Source organism: Glossina fuscipes, unplaced genomic scaffold (genome assembly GCF_014805625.2).
Source record: "Glossina fuscipes isolate IAEA_lab_2018 unplaced genomic scaffold, Yale_Gfus_2 1, whole genome shotgun sequence".
NCBI classification, from domain to species: domain Eukaryota; kingdom Metazoa; phylum Arthropoda; class Insecta; order Diptera; family Glossinidae; genus Glossina; species Glossina fuscipes.
The window spans coordinates 11,379,510-11,406,833 of NW_023998415.1; the positions used below are offsets into that span (position 1 = coordinate 11,379,510).

The 27,324-nt window shown below is 34.7% G+C and overlaps 1 long non-coding RNA gene across 1 annotated transcript; it reads right to left on the minus strand.

The window, feature by feature from the left end:
• Positions 1 to 4,064: 4,064 nt before the first annotated feature.
• LOC119632251 lies at positions 4,065 to 9,409 on the minus strand. The gene is made up of 3 exons (XR_005246762.1): positions 8,995 to 9,409; positions 4,570 to 4,771; positions 4,065 to 4,513 (listed from the first exon to the last, which is right to left on the minus strand). It is a non-coding gene; the product is annotated as an uncharacterized LOC119632251 (long non-coding RNA).
• Positions 9,410 to 27,324: the final 17,915 nt, after the last annotated feature.

Here is a 27,324-nt window from a genome sequence, read left to right on the forward strand (position 1 = left end):
CTTTACAAGAAAATTATTAAAAGCCTACGAATCGCTCTAAGAACAAACGTTTCTTCAGCGGTCATCCAAATGTTTTTTACATCGAAAATTTTATACCTTTGTGAAAATATTTGTTAGTCTACTAGTAGTTATTTGTTGTTAGTCTAGGTAAATAGCAATAAGTGTGACGTAAAGCTACAGCTTCTGAGCAAGGAGTGATTCGACACAGAAAGTATTTTCCTGGCGATACGGAGATAACCCGAAATTTTACTAAAAAAAAATATGAAATCAATGAATTTGTTTCCCACATGTGGTAGGAGGTTCAAAAAATCCATAAGAGCAATAAAAAAAATTTGTTGTCTGAAAAATTTACTATGACTTCTAACGCTTATGGCAGCTTATCTTTCTGATAACCGAGTTGTAACTATTCATGAGTCCTACGCTGACAACTACAGAAATATATGCCTTGAGAAGTAATCGACAAAAAGGAGAAACCAACCATTACATTCATTTATTCCCAATATACAGGGCAGTTTGTTCAGTGACTGTTTGACTTAGACCCGATTTTATTTCCTTTACAACTCCTATTTTGTTTAATAAAGTAAATTGTTGTGATAAACTAATAACCAGAACTGACAGCTAATCTGTCATTTCGCGGAGTACAAATGCAGAGTTGTTCGACGCAAACGGAATAAAAATTTCAAGAAATGTTTATTAAATTTTTCGCAACTATTTTTAATGTGAAGATTCCAGTACTTAACTAAATGTTCCGATCAAGTGCTGATAGATTTTATAGAAAATGGATTTAGTCTTAATTGAAGTACATTTCTTCGGATTCTTATAAACGACTTTAAGTAAGTAAAGTAATATGTTAAAGTCAAAATTACAATACAAGACAAGTAAGTAAATTATTTATGACAATATTCATAGGGTGTTAAGTTTAAATTATATAAAATCAGTGAAGAAAACATCTGTCAGAGTTCAGCTCAACAATTCATTTTATCGAGTCTTAAGAATTTCAACAGGGAGGATAAGGAAAGAGAGACAGCGACAAAAAAAAAATCGACTTAGCCTCTTATCTCCTATTCCACCCCACTTACCCTATATATATATCTACTACTGTTGAGCATTTCTAACTAACACCCAAGCGAAACAAAAAAAATCTGTTTTACTTACCTTCTCGGCTAGTAAGTGTAAGATAAAATATTAGATGCCAGATTGCATAATTAATTTAAATAATTTTTATGAAGATTATTAACAGTCTTACTACCTACTAATAAATAGACAATCAAAATAAACTCGGTGGTTGCGTCGAATGTGACAAACATTCACATTGGCAACTGGAGCTTAGCTTAAAAACGCTCATATTTCAAGTTTGGAAATTCTTACGCAACCACAATTCAATGCAACATTCGAAGCACTCTTCTTCAATAGGCGGTACATACATTGGCAAAGCCTAGAGGAAGTGTGCCGATCTAAAATTATGGTCATCTAATTTCTTGAGCAATTGAAAATTTTAGTGCAAAAACAATCGAAATGATACAAAGTCAATTGACGCGCCCACAAGTCACGAGCAAATGAGCAAAAAAGTCGTTAGGCGCTTACAAAATTCTTTCGCGATGAGATAGGAATAGCAGTCTCGCTTCAAGTATCAATAATAAATTATTTTTTTTTTTTTTTTCATTATTATAAAATTAAAATTAAAAAAAAATTGCTTAAGAATATTGTGATTTTAAGAAAATAAAGACAAGAAACTAATGCTAGTACAGTGTTATGACATTATTATTATCATTTTTATTGTTATTAAAGCGAATAATTTTCTAAAAATGTAAATAAAGACTAAATGATTTTCTTTAGATTCTTTTTTTGGCAAAAAGCTCCTCGTGAAACTTATTTAAGAACAAAACCAAACATTGGATTAAATTTTAAAATCTTTACCATGCAATCAAAGGGAAATAAAATAATTCACTGAACCTCAAAAAAATAATAAAAAAAAAAGGAGGAAGCCAGAAAATCATAAAATAATGTAAAGAAAAATACGAACAATAATCATAAAAAAATAAAATAAATAAACGCAGAAAGCAGAGAAATTCTAAAGAACGGACAAAATGTATGTTATATTTATTTTAATCGAATCGTTGTGGAAAACAATACTTAGGATAAGTGAAGCCCGTCTCGTCTCATCTTGATTTGAGCAACTGCTTATTAAGTAACAAGGATTTTTTTGCATTTGTTTTTGTAAATTATGGCCGTTTTAAATGGCTTAAAAAACCATCACTTTGTTCAACTTAAGGGCAACAATAAACAAACGCTGATCAACGGCCACAATGTTGGTTGAGTAAGGACGACGGCCAGCAAGTTAATGTTGTTCTTCAGATGATGACGCAGAAGTACAACTTGAGTTTTATTTTTTGAAAATTTAATTGAATTATATGCACACGACTACCACTTCAAGTGGTTTGTGGAAACTTGGCCTTAGCCTTTCAAATTGAAAATTCTTACATTTTTTTTTTTGCGTCTTTCTTTCCTCAAGAAAGGAACTACAAAAAAAAAAAAAAAAAAATTAACAATAATGTAAATGGTCCTTAAAGTAGGCATAGGTACGGGAGCCCGGGGTCAACAGCTTCTCATATTTCTTTTCCCTAAAAATCTTATAATATTTATTTTGATTTTTATGGCCAGACATTATTTTACACATGAGTTCATGTGCTTTCTTTTGTAAATTTATTATCATGCTCCTGTATACAGCAATAAAAGAATTTATAAACAGTAACAACAATTTTTTTTTTTTTGGACTAAAATGAAAAATACAAATACGAAGTAACACTTAAGAAAAAAAAAAGAAGAAAAAGAAGAAGAAGAACAAATAATTTAATAAGATCTAAAAATATTGTAATTTAGAAAAAAAAAAAAACTATGAAACGTATGCTTTTGAATGTTTTAATAAATTATGAAGTACTCTGAGTATACGTGCAACACACAGCAAGAGCTAAAATAGGAAAATTTTCGAGTTTAATCTGCAAATGACAGTTTTTGCATAAAGCAATGCTTGCCAAGAACGGAATGCTTGCTTCATACGGAATTATTACTGTAAAAAATATAATAATTTAAGGATTATTTTCAACAAATCGCAACAAGTGGGTTTTCAAAATCTTACTTGAGTCACATCTTTTATAAAAGGAGTGATTAAGAAATTCGGACTTGTTCGTCCAAGAGTATCAAGACGACATATTTTCGTTTCTTATTAAGCCCTTTTTGGTGGCGAATATACCGAGTCTGGACAATACGAGATTTGAATTATGTACGCGTAACTCGACGGTGACTGGCTAATGAAAACCAAGGTTTAACGTTGAGAACTTTTTTGTTATCCTGAGCCTCGAAGGGAGGAATTATGCCGAACTTGTCCTTTTCTTTCTGACATCAAAATGCGTCTTCTAGTCGTAGGATCCATATTCGAATTCATTGCGGTCTAACATTCATCGCTGGAGTCCGCTTATCTACAAAAAATAATAAATAAATAAAAAACTTAGGCTTAACATATATAGCCTTTCTTGACGGCCAGACAGATCCGCAAGATTAGCCAAGCCAGTGTTCGCTGGGTCTGGCCTCAGCATGATAGAGTTCATGGTTATAGTGGATCTTCAGTCGGTGTAGGCATAACAGTCACCGACTAGGCACACATCCACTAGGCTGCGGCCACCTCCCTATCTCTTTCCATGTCTTCACTACGTTCTGACCGTCATTGCAGGCGTACGCATGTTAGGCACATCTCCCGAGTTATTGGGCGTAAAAAAAAAAAAAAAATATATATATATATATATATATACAATAGTACGCCGTAATTTACAGTTAATATCAGGTATTCAAATATTCTGACAAGCGGATTTAAAAGAGAAATTAAATAATCGCTTTAACTAAATCGGTTGTTTTTATCGATTTATAATCCGCTTTCTTTGTGAACGATGGACGGTTTTTTTTTTCTAGTTTCTCTCAAGATTTGCGGTAAACAAGCACTTGTATACTAATTGACTTCAGGTGCTTTGAGTTTCAGAAAATGTTCTTATGTTAGACCGTCGTATTCCCCTTCCTCTACTTATGGGAGTAAGATTTAAATAAAACAGCATCTCCATCGGCTTTGGCCAGAAAGTTTATTTGAAAATACAGAATTTGAGACCAATTTTTCGTTGGTACTACGTTCCTACTACGACTAGTCATGCTTTCACATGCGCCACTGTATCGTTTGCAATCGCCTTTACTTGATTGACGCCTTTACAGTGGTATCGCCGCCAATTGGGGATTTGAGGACGTCATTGCACCTGCTGTTGTCTAATATGGGACCGAGAGTTGATAGTTGCGGGATGCCAGTTGTTATGTTATTGAACTCAATACCTGTGTCATTATCAAACTTTCCTGTTGTGCTCTCCTCTATATCGCTGGAGAACATCATTATCTTAAACATTTCTTTGCCGAAAGCAACAGTGTTCCACTGAGGGCTGGTATATGCCTAGGACTTTTGCTCCCTCCTACCTGTGCACTATTAATTTCGCAGAATATTATCTGGCAGTTGTTTTTTGAATAATCTTTACTCACTGTCCATCTTGATTTGATCTTGGCACCAGACTGTCGCTTATAAAAGTGGACGTCAATCACCGATTACGTGAACTTAGCTACTAACGTACGACTTCTTGCTTTGTAGGCACCGCTGCCTTATTCGACTGCCTAAGCATTAGAATCCTTTGCGAGTATCGGTGGCGGGCATCCGGTACTAGGTTTTCAAGCACATGCATAACAGCTGTAAAAGCATATACCTCTTTATGATTATGCTTAATCACTATAATACTTTAATACTACTTATTAGTTGCTTATTAGATCCCTGGGTAAACGAAAATATTCAGATTATTAAAGGGGAAAAATTTAAACTGAAATTAGTAAGGAACAACAAGGCACCATGCTGGTTGTCCACTTCCTGGAAAGCGTCTATGCCACATACTCACACAGCTATTTTCCGAATTTATCAGATGTCGATAGTTGCCTGGACAAATTCCTTTAAAATGCCTGTGTACGCGTGCGAGTTAGTAAGTATAGCCTATGCATAAAGAAATATGTCGCATATTTGTCCAGATCGTGAATTATATATTCGTTTATTCATCGTTAAATGGAATTAATTAATCAATTGGAAAGTTGTTGTCTTCCCTCACGACAATATCACAGTACGTACACATCTAGTGACTCCCTACACGAAGTGTATAAATTTTGACCAACGGATTCTATGCACATATATAAATTTACTTCGTCCTAATAAACTAAAAAAAAGCGTATTCTTGAAAACTTTCTCGAGATGCAAGGAATAATAACACAAGGATCATATTCGAGCACTTTACTAACCAACAATATATTTAAACGTTAAAAACGTAAAAAAAAAAATTACTTCTGGAGAATGTTGGATAATGGCAGCGTCGTGAAGCATTCCTTTATGAAGGGGCCTTGTGGCAAAAAGTATTTGAATAAACAAAAAAAAACAAAAAAAAAAAAATTATAATTCTAATTAACCTCCTTGCCTACAGCTGGTGCACGAAGGAGGGGACGATAACATTAATTTCTGTATGATTGCTTGCTAGCATTTGAACGAAACTGTCAATTTTCTCAGAGAAAACACGAAATCTATTTGTGATAAATAATTTTTAAATTAATTTGTCAAAACTTCCCTACGTACCTCTCTTTAAAATCGCATGCGAAATATATTGTAAAAAAGAGTTCAGTAAAAAGAATGAAAATGATGAGAGTTGTAACATAACTGGACGTTTTGTAAAATTAATATTTCGAGGAAAATTGGTAAAAGTTTTGAAATGTGTTGTCGGCATTCGTCAATTCCAGGATTAAAAAATTTCCTTGTAAACTTCAAATATACCTCGTAATTAAATTTCTTCAAAAGTTTTGTACTGAAGCGTGATGTGCTCAAAACTGTCTGTGCGTCTGTCAAAGACAAGATCACAATCAGTGTGCTTTAAATGTTACGAAATGGGAAAGAAAGCGGCAAAAAGATTTCCAATATTTTCTATAGCCGAACTTATAATCAACATTGAAATAGTCTTCAAAGCTCTTGCTTCCTTCGAATTGCTCTTATCCTCATATGTATCTACGCTAAAGTACGAACAACTTTACAGTCATCGGTGAGCGTATTAGAAAAGGTACCAACAGGTGTGTCATTAGGTTAAAACTTTCCAAAATATACTTGCTTAATCGAAAACCCGAAATACAACAACAACAACAGCAACAAAATAGAATACTAGAGTAATCTAATAGCATCTCGTTGTCGATGCATTTAACCCACAAAAAAAAGTCAATTTGCCTCAAAAATCTAGAATTGTGTTATTTTTCAAAATGATTCCTTATATTGACGGTACCCAATGCACATGTGAACCAAATGATAATTCAACATTTCTTATGTACATGTATCGATGTTCATTATTCAATTTATGCATTAAATTGAATGCAAATTATGAGAAAAGGTCGGATCCCCATATATCCCATATATCTTCAAAGTCTCTTTTCTCTTTTAGTGCAAATATTATTATTAAAAGATACAAGTAACCTGGGAGGGGGTAAAAATTTCAATCCGTACTACTTTCTGGCAACAAAAAAAAAAAAAAAAAAAAAAAAAAAAAAAAAAAAAAAAAAAAAAAACATTGTGGTCACTTTAATTAGTGTATGCATGAAGGATTTTGTTTTTCAAACTAACGCCAGAGACATTATTGGCATCAAGAGACTTAGTCCGAGATGAATTTTATTCATTCTTTGCTTTTAATCCGGAGAAATTTTCTTGCTTTGCAAATAGGAACAAAGCAATGATTGTTATACATGCATTGTTATTATATAAATACTCAAGTTATATGCATCTACAGTTTCATTTATGTGCAACTTACGCATATATCCCATTATAAGATAATATTTTACAAATATTGTAAACAAAAGATTTCTTTTATATGGTTTACGTGATTATTCCTGCTGTTGCTATTGTTTTTCTTTTTTTCCGGGTGAGTAGTAGGGTGGCGGATTGGGTGATGGGCAGATGGGGGGGGGGGGGGGGTTATTTTCTTTAAAACTTCTCCAACCTATCTCGTTGTGATATCCGATTTACAAAAGTAAAGTTTGTTTGTATCACATTACAAAATTTTTGGGAAAGTAAACTAACAAAGAAAGCACTGACGCATCTGTATACCAATTTTAATGTGATTTAACCATTGAGTTAGCAAATCAAGTAACCTGGTGATTGCATGTATGTTTGTATAGGAGATTGAACAAATCATTCAAGTGTATTTGCCAAATTGACAAAAGACAAATAAAACCCGACATGTTTTGCTTCAATAGCAGCAAAATTCGGTAAATATTAGTTTAACAGAATTTCAATTTCAACTCATCAGAAAATGTAAGGGCATCATAAACTATGCAGTCGAGTTAAATGGATTGCAGAAAACTCTTACAAAGCAGAGAAAGAGAAAGATATATGGTTAGGATATTATTGGGTGAATATCTTTTTGAGTATGGCCAAGGCGGTGAGTTAACTGATTCTTGAAAATGATTTAACCAAAAGTAGACTAGAAAAATGTAAAAATAAAAATCAAAACAAAACACAATAAAACATTTGTAAATATTAACTTTTATTAAAAGTTCTTTAACAAATAACTGTTACATCTGCACTATGCAAATACACTAACAGCTATCCGGAAAGGCAAGTAACAACAACGACAGAAATAACAATATATATATATATATATACATATATATATATATTATAACAATGCTGTGCATTACTAACATTTGCATTAACAATTAAATTGATAAACACAAAACTCTCTAGCTCTCTTCTTTCTATTCTCTATCGCTCTCCTTCTCACGAAAGTATAATTTAAAAACGTAGGCAAACACATGTATACAGTCATGTATACATACATGCAGGCATATGGGCATATGCGCGCATATACGTACCGGTACACCGATACACCAATACGCATATATGCAGATACGACGATATGTCGATACGCGTACTGAAAAAGCCTTTCAATATTATTAATATTGTGTAAATAATGCAACAATCCATTCGAAGTATTGTGTTTATTTAAAATTATATGTTGCATTGTTTTTCTAGCTATTGTTATTTATTGCGTTACATTGTTGTTACTTTAAATTAATTTACTGCATACCCAAATTCAGTGTTTGTCTAAACCGTTTAATAGTGTCGCACATTCATTACGTACGTCAATACACAAAATTATTAACTGGCGAACGAGCGGCATACACTCGCTCTCAAACGGCAACGAATTGCTATAAGCACCCTCTTCTATGTTTGTCTCCCCGCTCACAGATATATTTGTATTATTATCTCGCTATTTCTATATATTTCATACTATTATCGCGATTTAAGCTACAATGTGCGGACTTTGTTTAAAAATCCGATATGCATATATGCATATATGCATTTATATGTGTATGCGTAGGTGTACGTAGAAAAGCTTTTGTTTGTGCACAATGGTTTCTTTCACTCTTTTGTTTACCATGCATATTACGCATCCACCACCTCAAGTTGTAATTCCGTAACAACAGCTGCATGTATGCAGCAATCATCTCATAAAGGACATAAGTTGCTGATGAGGGTCAAATTATGATTTGATCTGAACATGTCCGTCTTTTCATTTGTCCTTTGCTACAAACTCAAGTGTCATAACAATTAAGCGTGAAAGGGTCAATCGTGAAACATTTATTCTTATAGTTTGACTCCCAACCAAAGAATTTCAAATTTCACTTAACGCCCCCGTAAACACATTCGTACTAATTAGAAACTTGCGACAATCTAAAAACAGAGCAAACTTGAATTTAGTTCCTTTAAACATTTAGGACTAAGTGAAATCTAAAATTTTGCATCAATGTTACGATAAATTTTAATTAAAGAATTATTCCGATTGAGCTGCTGCCACGCTTACTATACATTTTTAAAGATATAGTGATTTTTATACTTACCACTAAGTATAAACGCTACAACGAATTTATCTTTCCTTCGGAACACTCAAGTCTGAAATTTCATATATACACGAAAAAATTATTTAAATTAATTGCGATAGCGTGCATCTATGCCTTCAATCGCTTGTCCATCTCGCATCCTTTGTCAGGTTTTTGAAGGTCGCAAAAGTCAATTTTAAAATTGATACTCTTGAGTAAAATGACTTTGATGACATTTTCAGCTTTTCAATGAATCTCCTTCCAATCTGTTAAACGCTGAAGGGAAATTTTAAGAAGAGCAGCCTACACGTAAATCTGAAATTTTCTACAAAGAAAACTTTAACGTCGGAACGAATATCATTTTAAGGCCGATACACGGCTGCGTGTTCAACAAAGAACGTATTATTTGCATTACTGGGCATCAAAGATTTTCAGCCAAACTAACAGTAAATTCTTTCTTAATTCGTTAGTATGATCTCTTCTTCCTTTATTTACATATGATCCTGAATTCTCCCAAACTTTTGTATATCCCTATGAGCAATCTGCGAAATATAAATTTCCAAGGTGAGATGAGAAATAAGAATTTTATGAAAAACATAAAAATATTGTTACGAAAATTCCAAATTCAGTTAACATCAGCTAAGTAATTTTCGTAATAATAAATTCCCTAAAGAAGGAAAAACCATATGAGCATTCGCAGGCGCCTCATGAAGCTCCAGGCCGATGAAAATGATTAGCGGGAAAAACCAGGCTGGGATTAGAAATAAAACCATAAATTTAAGTATAGAATTTGTGGCAAGGGTTTAACGTGGGTTCCTGCCTGAAAGGCTTAACCCCACGGTGGCCCAAGCCACTTTTAAGCGTACTACGCCCCCTGGCGAGTTAGACAATCCCCACAGAGTAGGGGCCTAAACAGCACCAGAGTCCAGAACGGTTTATTGTGTATGGAACAATAAAGCCCACTCAGGTCAATGGCGAGGCCTAGCTGCACTCAATTGTTCCATTTTAGCTAGGAACTCGCCAACCACAACCACCACGAGTACTCCCCGAAGGGCCGCACCCAAGCAGTCAGGACTCACAAATTGATCAACGATATGCGTTCAAAAAGGGTAAAAAAAAAAACTTGCGCTCGCTTCCGCCATAAGGGTTCCACGGCGCCGTTGATCAATTACCACCATTACCCGCAGGCATCCGTGACATGTGTTCGAAAGTAAAAATAGGTAAAAGGGGAAAAAACTTTCCGTCATATCCCTTTTTTCATTTTTACATGTATTAAATTAGTTTGCCAGATATGTTCTATTAATGGGCAAAAGGGAAGGCCGTCCGTCAATCCCTTTTTGCATTAATAGTATCATTAATTTATTCATTACGACTTAAGGACAAAGTCCATCATACACCCGCAGGCATACGTGGCTTTGTGAGGCAAGCCTCCTGACCCCCGTGGCTCCCAGTTTATTTTACAAAGCCTTAGGCATACTTTGGGCGGATGTTAAAAACAACCGCACTTGCTTCGGATTCTCCATACTCTCCTGGTTACCAACACCAGTGAACTACTTTTCTTCAAGATATATAGGTCTCGGGTATTGCACTGACATGGCAGAGTAATCTACCATGCACCCGCTAGGTTACTACTTTCGACGTACTTAAACCCATTCAGATATTTTCTTGGTAGTAACCAGCTAGAGAGTGAAGAGCTCATCTTCCAGCCAACCCCTCCACCATCTCTCCGAAACTCGTCGCCGAGTTAGCAGCCCAAAACTTAAACTCTTCTTAGCCGGCCGAAGCCGTTGCCCGGGGATCACCACTGGGAGGTGAGAGTTTCGGCATATCTATGCTACCCATCAAAGCATAGTTCATCTCCCCAAATTTAAGTATAGTAAGATGCTTGTAAAATTGTATATAAATAGAATATTTGTGAAAAGTAGAGTTAATCTGGCAAGAACATAGAAGTTGAGAGTACGGCCAAAAATAAATTGTAAACAAATATTCCTGCTGTTGTGAAAGACAAAGAACTAAAGATAAAAGAACTTTGAAGTGTATTTCTCTTGATCAAAATATCCACGATCTAGTCGATCTAGTGTCTTATAAAAGCGAATTTCATAACAATATCATTAATATCGTGTACAAGAAGAAGGAAAACCTCGATCTCTAGAACGTATAACTTAATTGTTTTATTTTTCCTTAGTTCGAATTGTATATGTATTCCGTGAATATTGATGAAGGAACTACATCTTCATATTCATAATGCGCGTCGTTGTTACGTCTACCTCTCTTAACCGTTCAAGTCAGTATTCCTCATGCAGTCTAAGATGGTTGACACTGTTAACGCTTCCATGTGATATACAAAAATGCAACCATGTTCCACCCCATCAGCGCCATCATACGGTTAATTATTAATATTTGTCTTACTTTGTTTTTGATTTTGATCGATTCAACCCGTTTACTAAGTGCCAGCAAACTATTTATGCGACACTTAATTAAAATTGTTAATAAATATAAACTTTTAAAATAATGTTATCTTACACTCTTTTGTTGTTGCGATCGCTTTTTATAGTTTGAAGAAGCTTTCGCTTGGCGCTTTGGCTCCAACTGGTACAGTGAAAACCACTTAATAGAAGACATTTTACGAGTGCATTAAGTACGCATCCGATTATAAGAAAATAAATAAATGATATTCGCGCCTTAACACAAACCTACGAAAAACATGCAATGCCGCGTGAAAGTGAATAAAAACGATTCCTAAAGACAAGATTTACATACTCTTGGTTAAGATTTGTGCCAAATTTGAAGTTTGATATCATGATATAGATCCTGAGCTCTTGATATATTCTGTACATGATGTATTCAATATATATATGTATACATATATATATATATATATATATATACATACATACGCGTTCATCATTATGGATCAAGTCTTTTCTCAGCCAAGAGCATATATCGGAATAGTATTATAACCCGAAACCCTGAAATGCTTGTAATTCCAGAACAAATTCCTTCAGGGTGCCTGTGTGTGCGTGCGAGTTAGTAAATATGAAGCCTATGAAGAAAGAAATATGTAGCATTTTTGTCGATTTTTGTCGGAACAACTTCACTAGTAAACTGGAATGCGTATAGTTTTAGATAAAGCAAGTCCTTAGACGATAATATATATATATATATGAAATATGATGACATTCGTTAGTTTGGTATCTAACGGTCTTACAAATTTTGATTATTTCTTTCCCACCAAGAGAGACGAATTTCGTACTGTGAGTAAAGATTTTTTTATTTATGAAAAGGAAGAAAGGACGAAAAGAAAAACTAAAGATGTTCTCGACAAACAATTCGTAAAATCTGCTTTGTAGATATGCTGGATGGCTATATTTAAAGTGCTGAGCAACACTCAATAGATTGACTTATTGACGTTCCAACACCAAAAATGATTGAAGAAAATTAATGATGTGAAGTTGAAGAATCGCAAGCATTCCGGGTGGGCTAGCGATTAACATCTTGCACGAAATAGATAGATTCGCCAAAGGTTTTGCGTAAATTAGGTACGAAATCCCTTCACAGTCGACCAAAATCCATTGCGAAGTCAATTCAACGAGCAACTCATAGGTGATTAAAACTAAGTCGTAGTCGTTACGTAACTGTGGATAAAAAACAAATGGGTTACTATACACCGTAATTATAGGCAAAATTGAAGGAATCGAGTTTTCCGGATACGGACAAAGGTGCAAAAATCCACGAATCTCTGGAATTAACAAGACATCATATCATAATAGGCCCATGTTAATTATTGCCAACGATGATTCGATTCATAAGAGCTTAAATTTTTCAGATGCAATTGTGATTTCGACAACAGTCACTTTCTTGCTTGCATTATTTCCTTTTCGCGGCGATCACGACCGTCAGCGCTAAAACAGTTCCCAACGCTTGACTTGCTTGTGTAGTTTTTTATTTATTTATTTATTTTTTTTCTGGGCTGTGACCAGTCACTCAGAGGATGTCACCTATTCATGCAATACGGTCACTGTCAGAAAGAAGACCGGAAAGAGAAGGGAACGGGGAAGTGATGGTCGCAGCGTAGTGAGTGTGTACTCAATCGGTAAGCGTTATGCCTTTAGCAACCAAGCATTGACTATAGCTACGAGCATAGAGGACTCGCATTTCAGATTTACGCCCGCGAGCACTGACTGTCTTGATCGTTATGGTTCTTACCTACTTGGTTACTTAGACGGACATTGACTATATACGTAAGTTAGAGAGAATTTTAATAAACCTTGTGGTAGTTCTTTTTCTTTCTGAATATTTGTAAGTTTTCTTTTTTGGTGTTGTTTGTTTAGAGTTTAGTGCCATGGATAATCCAGACAATGGAGACGCGATATATATATATTGTAGTATATATCTTGTGTACTCTATGGGTTTTATAATAACACTAGAAGTTTTTTGTTAGTTTGAATACTTATATATGTAGATACGTATGTTATGCATGAGTGCGCGTATTTTGGAAAATATTGTTCATTCATAAACACATATTTTTTTCCTGTGAAAAATGAAAAAAAGTTACGAAAGCATGATGTAACCTAAATAGAAAATAAACAAAAAAAAAAAAAAGTTCATCACAGAATTTTAGTTTTGTTACTCATAGCGACGACAACAAGAGCAACTATCAAAACTCATACACGGTTACGTGCACGTACTATTATTTTATAAGTATTATTAAATCAGCTTTCATGCTGGCAGAGTCATTGTAAAGGTCAGAAATTTGGTTAAAAAAAAGAAAAAGAAAAGAAAAGAAGACTAGGAATAAGAAGCCAGGCTTAGAAGGGGAGCCCTGTAACAATGATAGGAGTACCGTTCTGCTTACATACTAATAGGATAAAGGATGAAAGGATATAAAAAAGGCAAGATACACACACACGCATGCGTGCACTCATATTATATCATATGACGAGAAATATTTTTCCCTTTAATGTCCCGGTGACAACGACAGAATTTCAATTAATACCAAATTTGACATTTTTCGGTAGAGTTACGAATTTCTATGCCTTTCCTGTTACGATATTGATTACGATCATTAAAGAAATTTGTTTCTCATATACAGAAACGGAACGAAATCATGATAAATTTAAATTTTGCGAGCCATTTTCTCAAATGGTAAAAGCAAAGAGAATTTTAATCAATTGATGAATATCTCGACTAAAGTAAAGTCTACGTATCGGGATGTGATGTGCAAATATATGCAAGGTTGTGTCTTGGAGCGTATGTCTGCATACTTTTGGTGTCACATCGTCCCTACACTCTGCCATATAGCGTTCATAATGCTAACCTACGACCCTGTTGCTTTTTTCCTTCCCTTCACGGGGATACGCTACGTATCGTTTATTACATGAGAAGAAGGGACAAAATAGCTTTTGGCCTCATTTCTACTGCAATGCAGTTTTAGTTTTAAGTACGAAATTACAACAAGAGCAATAATAATAGCAAAAAGCTACCGATGATGTTGAAAATGAAAATTTTTCGTAAAAATTACAAAAAGCAAAAACGAGGAAAAAGTAGAAAAAGAAAATGAACTAAAAACTCTAAAGAATTATTTTCACTATTCTCCGACTTGAGTTCATTTGATATAGCGACGAACATACTGCCGCACACTTAAACGCAAACAAAAGAACAGTTTTAGAAGCCGGATGTACTGCAAAATTCGCCTTGAGGATATGCAGAAAGTGTGAATACAACTGCAAGACGACAATGTTATGTTGTTGATGATAATAATAATGACGATGAGGTTATGCCCGTCCGTGATGAGTTGACTGCTATCGTAACCGACGATCATTTGATAGAACGGCATGAAGTGTATTAGAGAAGAATTCATGTCAAAAATAAAAGCTAAACAATACCGCAAAAAAAAACCAACGACATAACATTGCCCGCAATACTGTTGCATACCGAAGCAATTCTCATGCTGTTATTGAATGTATAATAAATATGTGCGTGCGTATATAAATATAATATGTATATAGTATATATATATAGTATATATATATATATATATATATATATATATATAAAGTTCATTGTGGCCAGGTTCGTTTGAACGTGCGCTCCTGAAACTTAAATACGTTCTAATGTATGCTAAATGCCGAGCATTGTTATAAATTCAATGGTGGATGTGTTTTTCTTCTTTTATTTTTTTTTTTTTTATTTTTTTTTTTATTTTTTTTTTTGTTTAAATTTTTCAACTCGTTTTTTGCTAAACTTGTTCCCTAAACATGCCAAAGGCTTTCAAACAAATTGCACAAGTATTCATAGGGGCAGAAGGCAGTAGAGGACGGGATAAAAGGAAAGTTAATAAACCGCAAATTAGCTAAAAATGCAGAACAAAACGTTGCTGTTGATTTTTATTTGTAATTTCTCTTTTTATATTATTAATGAAAGCTCAAAAACGATTTAATGGCAAAGAACGACAACAGAAAAATTTCGTTAAAAAAATATATATATATATATATGCAAGTAAAAAACTTGTATGTAGCTTAGGGCGAATTTTGAATACCCAACGCTCCGCTGTAATATATACTCAGTTAATCATCGACATGCCAGTTAGCCAATCCGGATCGTTCGATGCATTCGATTATCACGATTCAAGTGACTTTGCATGCAGCAAATAGTCCGCTTATATTCCCTTTTAAAAGCGCGACACTAATGCCTGAATTGAAATCAGACTTTCTTTGTTGTTAATCCTTCCTACTTACAAAATTTTCGCCGAATGGCTTCGCAATCTTTTCGTAAACCGTCAGTTGCATAAGACTAATTTGCATTGTAATGTCGGCGGGTATAATATCGTTAACCTTTTCGTTAAAAATCTGGTAGATTTCTTGAAGACATACTTTATCAAATGGGCGAATGGGGGAACAGTATGAAGAATACGCGATAATTTCAATCCACTCACAAGACAGGAACGAGCTTCGCAACTTTTAGGCTAACGGACAGTAGCGGCATTTCTGTACAACATTTTTTTTTTTTATTTTTCGCATATGAAAGCAAGGAAAACAATTGTTGAATGAAAAAGTTTTCGTGATACATCTTGCAGTGCAGTGCAGTTCGCCATTAGTCTGCGTTTTGCTAAGATAAAAGCCTTTAAAATTTTCATTACAATATAATGAAAGTGAATCTCAAAATGCAAAGTTTCATTGTCCAACCACGCGAAAAGATTTGTCAGCCCACTTAAAAGCAATCTCATCAACGTATTCTCCGCCATTTCATATATACACATATTTAAAACCTTTTACGGTTCATCCCAAGCAAAAAAAAATGAGTTTTATAGCAAACATCGACTACCACAGTGCAATCTTATCTTCTTAAAGCAACATTACCAAGAGAAAGCTAAGTATATTATGAGTGCATGATTTTCCATCTAAATCTTGAATAATCGGGAAAGTCTTAGCAATTGTAAATATATCTTTGTACCGATCAGTAATAGTATTTTATTATGTATATTAAAGTATATTGGCCAGTTCTCAGCATGTTTTTAGAGAGAAAGAGAGAAAGGGAGCTTGTGGACAGATGACAAATGGCTATGTGTATTCCGAGTCTCATTTTGTTACACAAAGATACAAATGAAGACACACAAAATTACAATAACAATACAAAAAATTAAAAAAATATAAACATACAAGTGAAAAGAAAGTAGTAGTAGTTAAGACTTCATGTCCAAAAATTGCAGAAAAACAAAAGATCGAAGAAACGAAAACAAACACATTGCACTTTGCATTGTACACTACGCAATCGAAACTCAGTTCAAATGTTGTTACATCGGCGTGTGCTATACACAAGTGAGAAGACTATAAGGGGCCGAGGCTCACCATAAATGCTATCTTATATTGCCGGACAGTTATTCATGTAACGACTCTTCAAAATGAGGCGTTATGTGGGAAGTGGTCGAAAAAGTTATCTAATCCGAAATATTCTCAATAGCGTTCGCCATTGGGCCAAAATGTGTTAATGTACCAAATTTCATCAAAATATCTCAAAAGTGCCGGTTGAGTTCAAGAAAATAACACAATTAGGCGGACAGACAATCTTAAAATTATATAACAAAAAGTTAGTTATCTCAACTCTTTCTAGATGTTACGTGCATACACAACAGCTTAACATTTCCTTGCATCACAACTGGCTTATGGTAAAAAAATTCCCAAGTTTTTTTCTACAAAGTCTACTTAATAATATATTAAGTAATTTGGAAATTCATTCCGTTTTCTCGCAACAAGAAACCGAGGGGAAGTTTAAACCTTAGTCGCATTGCACGTCATATAGTTTTACAATTGATATAGGAAGCCTCGTTCATGGAAAAGTTTGATTTGATTTTAGGCAATAATTTTTGTTTAGTGCCCTGTCATAAATGGAAAATCGAAGGCAACATTATTCGCATACATTACTCTTTTTTCTGTCGAAAAACTAAAAATACTCTTTAGGAAATGAAATCAATTATTGGATATATAGAGAGGAGACGCGTAAACAAAACGCCAGCGGTAAGCCTGGTTGGCAAAAAACTGACACCACGTCTTGGAAGGCTTGCTGAAGCTGATGAAGCGAAAATAAAAAGGTTGATTGATACAAACCACCAAATAATAACTCGTGAGATCGTTGAGAGATTGAATTTTTCGATTTCGAATTCGCGTCCACAGTCAAATATTTATAAACTATAAGAAAATCGAACTGCATTTCGATTAAAAAAGTAAGAAACACAAACTGGCTCTCCAAACAACCTAATAAAGGCATGCACACGCGAAACGTAAAACATTAAATTTGGTTTTATTTACCCAGACTGAAAAGTTAATAATTCTCTTGAACCATATGAGACTAAACGTCGTCGACTAACACAATTCTATGCTAGATCTCTGTAAGTATGCAAATAAAGCTAAAGAGTCTACAGAGTTAGCATTGCACCCAAAAATTAAGTCATACCTCTATATGGGCTTAATGCAATCAACGAAGCATCATTAAGGTGGGAATAATATAACTGAGGCATATTCAAAGCCAGATCTGAACAGAAATGATTGTAAACTGTTTTGCAAAGTAAACCGTAGACTTCATACTATTAACTCTAAACTAAATATTATATAAGATGGGTAGGTATATAGGTATCAACAAAAAACGAAAAATTTACTTGTTACGACTCACTGACTCAATAAACGATAGAGAAAATACTTGCTTTGAAAACGTTAGGGTTGCTCCATTTATTCATATTTAGGGGCACCCTTATCTGATCATTTACCGATTCAATAGTTATTGTTCGTTGAAAAATCGCAACTTGCATTAATTGCGAATACAAGTGTCCCCCGCTTAACACGGTACTTGAACAGCCCGGTTAGATGTAACACGGTTTCGATACAGATTTCTTATGTGGCTTTACATGGGTACACTTATATGCAGACTTGACCCCACGGCGCCCGATGACACACGAGTTGATTTGATAAGCGATGACCTGTGCCCCTCAAAGAGTCGAACAATCCTTCAATATTGAAGGGGGCCCCTTCTACTCCTGAAGTGCCAAAGTAGAAAACGGGTATGAGCCATTCTCTCGCTCAATGGTGTGCGTTGAGGCCTATTTACCACGTATTAATTAGCTCCCCACGACTGCCACGACACTTCCCGCAGGGCCATATCCAGCAATGTCGCAAGAAAGCATTCATCTCGGCAATCAGATGAGGAGTGAGCATCATCATACTAGGACCAGCCCTACTTTTAACTCGCCTACTTTCATGACTTATCTTCCAAATTTTGCGGACTTACGCTATGCTGTACAGCGTTTGGGTGCTCTCGTACAATATGCGGCCGGGCCTGATGCACGTTCCGAAAACTCATCCAGTACATTATCTTTTCCCGAGAAAATGCTTCCAAGGAAGCACCACAAAAAGCTGAGGGCTTCGATGTGTCTACAATCCTCCGAGGAATCACGTTCTGGTTCTGCTCTCCGATACAGTACGATTTCAAAAACTTGAATAAATATTTTCTTCAATTAATTTTTGCTTTCATTTTTTTTTTTTTTTTTTGTTAATATATGTTAGATTAAAGGTTGTCTGTCTAAGCTGTGGTTAGAATGAAGCAGAATTTATAGAAAACTTTCTCAGATTGAGCCGGTGCTAACAGGAGAAGGGATTTTAGGTCTTCCGAAGACTTGGAACGTATTTATGTACTCAAAGAACTTTAGCAAATGCAGTAAGAACAACGGAATGAATTCAATTTTTTATTTTTAAGGAATGTGTTGGAAACGGACGTTAGTCGCGAAAATTATTTTATTCATGATCGCCCCGTTAAATCTATATGAAATATATGTTGAATTTTTCTTAATCACTAGATCACAGGCTAATGAAATGCGTAGGAAGATAAGGTAACTTGTTTCTAAAATTTCAAATTGATGCGGGAAGAAGGAGTTGTAATGAATATGTAATGAATATGCTTGTGAAAAATCTAAGCAAATGTACTTTCTGTCCTAATCTTGTCTTCAGCAATTAATTGCGTAATAAAAATAATATTTTATTTTTATATTGAAACACTTCACTACCATAAAACAAATCAATTATATATATTATATATATATATATATCATCATCGGTAAATAAGCAAATCACATAGATGATAATTTCATCTTGCATTTTATTTCGAGTTTAACGTTTAGGTCTTTCATGAAAATTCTGTGATACAAATCTTCATTTAATAAGGAATTCGTAAGAATACAGAAAATTAACGTTTTATTAATGTATGTTACGTTAAATATAGGGATTGAGGCGTACGGAGGGGCAGAGAAAGTGCTTGAAACTGCAAGAGAGATAGACAGGAAGAGTTATTGTCGATGGGATACGCCAATGTAATATAAAAACAAATCCCTGGCAGCCTTTCAATCATGAATAATTTGCAAAATACGCTGAAACGCTTGAGCTAAACAGGCTAATATGCTTAACAGGGTACAGTGTTACTAATGCAAATAGTCGAAGAGACTGACAGACAGTGTAAATAGATAGACAATCAGTGAGTTAGACATTTCGTAGTACGTTCTTTTTGTTTAATTTTTTTGTTTTTGGTTTTTTTTTATTTTTTTTTTATTTTTGTGTTGGAATAGAGAGAACAATAAATTTCCATCAAGTTGTCAGCTATTTGTATCTCATTTTCCACTTGAATAAATCATTTTAAATTCACTTGTCGTCATTACCGGCAAGAAAAAAAAAAAAAAAAAAGGAAAAAAGAGAGAAACAAGCGAAAGAACGAATGAATCGACTTTCTAAAGCTAAAGCGCGCGCATACACATCCACATGCATGCACAAAGATGTAGGTAGATTGTTGAAGAGTATGCTCAAATACAATTTTGAAGTGAATGTATAGGAAAACAGTGCGATATGATGCGCCTATTAAGTGTGATCTGGAGAAAGAATTTAATGGCTTGGCTGTGCTATGAATGTTACCTTTGTAACGTCAATTAAATCATCATTGCCGGTTGAATGCATTGTGATGCAAAGCAAAATAAAGCAGACAGTGAAACTTTCGCTTACTGCTAGATAAGGATTGTTAAGTGCCAGTACACCGTGACGCTGATTGAATTCAAAAGCACACGTCTGGCAAATGATTGTTGAAAGGAAATTCATTACAACAAGTTCAAAGTAAAATTTCATCGATACAATTTAAGCTTGACTTGCAATTTATTTATATATATATATATATATATATTTATATTTCTTTTACTATATATTTGTTGTGTTAAAAAATTTAAACAAGTTATGTTGTTGATAAATTATCGCCCGTTTATTGCTAAAATAAAGAAGAAAGTCTAACAGCTATTTATGAGGTAAGTTTAACGCTTAACTGCACTATATAAACATAGACGTAATAACAATAATAATAATAACAGCAACAAGAATAAAAATGAAGCGATAGCAGGCATTATTTTACAAATCACATTAAAACTTGACTTGGCTTTGCTGTTTCGGTACATTACGAGCTTTATATATGTACCTTTTAGGCGCTTATACGTATAAAGCAGAAACAAAAATAACAATAAAAACAATCAGAAAAAGCACAAAAAAAAAAAAAAAAAAAAAAAAAAAACAAATAAATAAATAAATAAGAATGCAACAACTTTCTTACCACTGCAACAGATAAATCAAGCATTAAACTTTAGAATACTTTAACAGCAATATTTTTTTATTTCCGTTAAAAAATGCAAAATACCTGAGCTACCCAGTCTCTCAGCTCTGATCTGCTTTTTCCTATACAACTACAATGGTTGGTAAGTAAAATGAAAGATAAGTTAAGCAACTTAGCTTACATACCAGTAACGCATATGTACGCACACTTTTACATAAATACGATATATACATATATAGCTTCACACATAGAAACATAGACACAAGGGTGCAATGTAGCCACGAATTGCTAAAGTTTTGCCATGAAAAAGTTTCTTTGCCTTAGCAGCAGCGTACTTGAGAACGGAAAGACTATCGTTACGTGGTTTACGCAATATATGCAACATCACCATTCACAAATTCCAACGAAAAAGCAACCACGTTACCAGTAACAGTAGCTTAGTGAGATCGGAGTTGCACTGCCGTGATTTTTGTTTTTTCCCTCTTAATAAAAATTTGCATCTTTATCAAAACCACAGCCACTGCTTTATAGAATGTAAAGAAAAAAAAATAAAAAATTAAAATAAAAATAAAAATAAAAATAAAAACGACAAAATAAAAAATGAAAGAAAAAACAAACCTAAACAAGTACCTAGGTACAATACTTCGCACGGTATTACCAATGAATTTACTTACCTTACGCGTTGCCGCTTCTCTTGTGTAGTATTACGGTGCGGTCGGTATGGTTGGCATGGTTAGTTTAGTTGTTTGGTGGATTGTTTGTTGTGGTCGTATATAATGCAGCTAACGATGCAATGTTGACAGCTACGGGATAAATCAAGAAATGTTAACGATAAACACCAAAGTGTTTTGTTAAACTAAAAGACCAGAAAAAATGCATATACTCGTAAACGAGAAAAGCGAGAGAAAAACAACAAAAAAAAAAAAAAAATGAGAAAATGAAAAAAACGAAGAGTTTCAAAAAAAAAAAAAAAAAAAAAACAGCAAAGATGATACCAAGGCAAGCGCGAGAACTTTGAAAGGAGAGAGAAAAAGAAAAACTTTTGCTTTAGAAAATAATAATAAAAATAATAATAATAATAATAATAATAGTAAAAATGAACAGACTCATACAAGGTATCACGAATACGGAGACGGAGACGGAGACGGAGACGGAAGACTTCGAAGGCATGAACTTACTCATGCATACGCGTATCTAAGTAGCGGCGGGGTAAAGATTATTGGAAAAAGAAAATAATAATAATAATAATAACGAACTACGAGATGGAACGATGGGACGATGGCGACAACTTGATTTAAAAGTTTATCATCTTTTCAATGTGCAGATATTTCATAAATTTCTCTACACGTACATATATACACACATGGCCATGAATCAAACGACTATATAGAGCAACAAAATGCTAGAACGAATATAATTTATGTCTGTACAATGTCGGTACAATTTGTATGGATGCATGCGTATGGTTATAATGGAAGTGATTGCATAGCATTGAATATAATAGAAGTGATTGCATTGAATGCCTGTGCGGAGGCATTAGAATCGTCAAAGACCGCAGAGATATAGGAAATTCGATTAACATACCGAGCGAGCACTGAAATATTCCCAAGAATCTAACAACTAATGAATAACTTCATAAACCCTGGTAATATCATAAATAAATAAATTTTTTTTATTTGCATAGAAAATATAAAAAGAGAACGAACGACTTTCAAATTTAAATACATTCGCTTTCCCATATCGTGAACTATTTAAACAATAATATATAAGCATAAATTGAAAAGATTCGTATTTAACAATCGTATGGCATATGCATTATATAAGATTATTATAGAAATATACGGTTAAGCAGATGAATTCTATGGTGCGTATGGTACGTAAAAAGTATTCTTGGGAAAATATTGTTATAAAATTCGCTTTTTCTAAGATCGAGTCCGTATCACTGGATCGCGGATATATTGGTCAAGAGAAATACACTTCAAAGTTCTTTTATTCACAATTATCTTCCTTAATAGTAGGATTATTTATTTGCAATTATGTTCCTTAAATGTTGGATTATTCACAATTTATTTTGGTCGTACTCTCAACTTTTATGTTCTTGCCCGACTAACTAACTCTCCCTGCCACAAATATTCGAACTATATACATTGGTACAAGCACATTACTCTGCCCATATTCATAGTTTTTATATTTAATCCTTGTTTGCTTTTCCCGCTAATCGTTTTCATTGGCCTGCAGCTGCATGATGCGCCTGCGAATGTGCATTTGGTTCTTCCTTTTTTAGGGGATTTATTATTAGGGAAAATTACTTAGCTGGAACTAACTAGATTTGGGATTTTCGTAACAATATAATAAAATTGTGCGAATAATAAGCAGAGAATCGAGCTTATAAACCGAATATAAACGAATTCAGAAAAAAGACTTACGAAAGTTCTCGGACACTCCCCGTAATGGCAATTATCCGATTAAAGTAAAAACTTGAAATTCATTTTTAAATAATTGGTTGAGTTATTTGAAATTCCTCATTAAATCTAAACATCGCGTCATTCCACTTTACTCCCGTCAAGTCTTTACTACATTGCGGATCATTACTCTGAATCAACTACTTTTACTTATGCCGTGTAGCTGGTTAGTTAAGAAGCGCCTTTATAAAACCGGCCTACCCGGATTCGATGCCCTATGCAAAAGATCGTCTTCTAATTACGGCTCGTGTGCGATCGTAGTAATAGTAAGCTGGCTTGCTGGGTAAAGACATGCCTACCAAAAATTAATGCTCACAATTAACATTGAAAGAAATTCTCTTACGTTTAATATGACGTGAATTGTATTACGATTTGTCGCGCTTTAAACATGGAAAACACTCCATGTTTCGCACACATAATCGTGCGCTCAAGCATCTTGTATCATACGGTGTTGGATGGCGACAAAACCATGACCAATCAAATCAATTAGCATTTTGCACTATTCTACAATGCATGACGTCATCAAGAATTGATTACGGAGAGCAACTTTTGATCTAACAAACACAGTCCACCCACCCTACCATAAATAATTTATCGAGCCTAGACAAAATTGGAAGTGAAAAGAAAGAACTAGTTTTCGTGAACGCAAAAGTGCTGTAGATCGGTATTAATGAATATCTTTTTGCCCGATTTGGAAGATTTGAATTTAAATAACATTTGATTTCAACGACGCCAGAAGATATGCAAATCTATACAACACTTGAGTTATTGTACGTGAACACCTTGATAACGCAACATCTTAACTAGGAATAGGCTCCGAGGAACTATGATAAACAACTTTCGGCTATTTCTCGCGCTGTTACTTAAAATGTGAAATGAAAAATAACAATCTATTGATAGAATAAGGCTGGGTTTAGTGAACAAAGTACTCGAAAATTGTGCGCATCGCATTCATATTTGTAGAACGTAATTCTCTTATTCGTCTCTCTCCCTCATTTCCTTTAAGTGGTTTGCTTTTTGATTGTTGCGATTTGCGCTGCTCTTGGAAAACTTGGGACATCGCCTTGCCGCAGAATTTGAAAAGTTCGATGATTACAATCGCAATTACCTGTCTTTGTATTTTCTTGCACAGAAATGATCACATTTTGTAAGCCCACAGCCGTTACAGAAAATGATAGAAAACTTTTAGAATTGAAAATATGCTGAAGACATAGCTTGAATGTTAAGAACGTGAGCACAGCCCTCAGCAAAAACAATTATTTGTCATTTTATGTAGCGGCGTTTAAATGAACGCCTGTAACTGTAACGACTTAAGCGCTAAATGGCCTGCTATTATCAGCTAATTGCTGACAAGATTTCCATATAGGTCGTCAGCCATCACAGATCTGAAATTCAGTCTCTGAACTTCGGCTTCCTCGTTAGGCTGCATAATTTTAAAATAAAAATTTTCTTTATTAGGTGCCATCGGAATGTCGATATAATAAAAAGATTATGGCCTGTGCTCGGATATAAAGTTGTGATCGCCTATATTGACATATTGAATATACAATTGATTCATATAGTTATGGATAAGGAAAACTTTATTATAAAACTTTCTTATCTAAAAATACCCAAGAAAGTGAAAACATTTAATCCATACACAGACCAATTTTATAAATCCGTAAAAATTTGTCACATTAAATGATTGGCAGACACCCTTCAATGAACGTAATCTGTAGGCCAAAATAAAACATCAATACTTTGACTCATCAGATAATATTTGATTCATCAGAACCTCATACGTATAAAACGATCTTTATTCAAACTTTTATAAGGAAATTTCATTATTTTTATTAAATATTTGTTGTGTTAATAAAAAATAATGACGTGAACACTATGCTCGCTATTTATTAGCTGAAGACTGCAATCTGGATGGATCGGAATGCTTATTTGAATTCTTTAACTTTTATATTTTATTTCGTCGCGAGATCATATTAGGGAGATAACGTATAAACAGCTTTAGATTAAACGAGTTTGGCCTTCTATTCACGTCAGATAATAAAATTCTCTTCTTAGATTATCATCTGTCCTTAGTGAACTTGCGAAGTGCCGTACTTAATAGAACTAGTAGTCTCCAGAAGTGAGTCATCTTAGCATAGAAAAAAAAAAAAAAAAAGAAACTTGAGCGTTGAGTCATTCTAAGAGCGGGTTTGAATTATTAAAGTGCGTGGTTGTATTAAATCACTCAATAAATCTCCGCTACAGCCAAGACAAAGAAGCTTTTTTTTCGAAATTTCAATTTATTCATACCCATATCCCCCTTCAGAAGTGAGAAACTCGCTCAAATGCTCCCTTAATTTTCCGATGAATTTTTTGTAGAGCGATTTGTCTTTTCTCTCTCACTACTTAATTTCAGCAAATTGCCAAACAAACAGTCGCCGGGGCCCAAATCGAGGGCGTATGGTGGCTCGGGAAACAATTCCAAGTGTAATTTATTAAATTTAATCATCGTTTTCATCGACTTGTGGCGCGGGGCATTGCTTTACTGAAACAGCAATTTTTTCTTTTGCTTGTGTGGCCGTTCTTTCTTGATTTCTACAGATGTCTCTGGGGGTTTAACGTCTGCACCTGGCTTGATGCCTTAATCAGACGGGTTGCCTACAACCATAGGCACTCATTTAAGTCGAGTGATCACCCCCCGGGGGAAAAGACAATCCCCTAATAAGGGGGTCTTTCTTACCCCGAGGTGCGCAGATGGTTCACCGGGTATGGCCGAATGAACCGCCACTCTGGTAAGTGGTGAGGCCTATCCTCACCTCGAATTTTTCCAATGGCTATGGAAAGGTGATACTCCCCGAAGGACCGTACCCAGCAGTCAGGGCTCACAGGGACAATGTACCCTTCAGCGTATCTTCCTAGTACATCCACCTGCGAGTGGGCTCCTGACCCCCGTGGTACCAAATATTTAGACTACAAAGTTATTAACATAACTTTGCGCTTTGTATCACATAAAGCAATACGCCACTCTTGCCTTTAGACTTTTACCATACCGTCAAGGTTGGCCAAATCCCGGACTATCTATCTTCAAGATATACAGTTGCCGGGCGTATCAACTGACATGGCCAGATTTTCCATGTTCTCACCAATACTATATTCGTTGTACTTGTACAAACCAGCTACCATTGAGTCTGGTTAGAATTTCCTTTATAGTAAAGGCTTATTGAGAGGATATATAAAACTATATCCCAGTGAACCCCTAAAACCATCTTTCAGAAAAACTCATCGCCGAGTTATAATAGTCCAAACCTTAAACTCTTTTTAGCCGGCCGAAGCCGTTGCCCGGGGATCACCACTGGGAGGTGAGAGTTTCGGCGCATCTATGCCGACCTGCAAGCATAGTTTATCTCCCCTCTTGATTTCTACAGTCAATCAATCCAATTATACCACGTAATATTAACTATTGATCCTTTGTCCCCTCTCAAGATTGTTGATGATGAAGATACCATCCGCCATGACTTTGCTACGGATGCCAAAATCTTGCTAACTTTGAAGTTATCGGACGCCTTTGAGTTTTTTAAGTTTATGAATTACTTCTATCGGCTGGTATTCATTCGGTGGACGATATTTGTGATTGAAGTGTATAGCAGTGCATTCATGTTCCATCCATTGTTACATATCGGTGCAAGGAACTTATTTCATCTCGCTTGAAGAGCTATAAACAACTCTCTGGATCCTCGGCGCTGTTGGCTCTGAGCAAAAGCGGTACCCCCACTTCGGATTGAGCAAA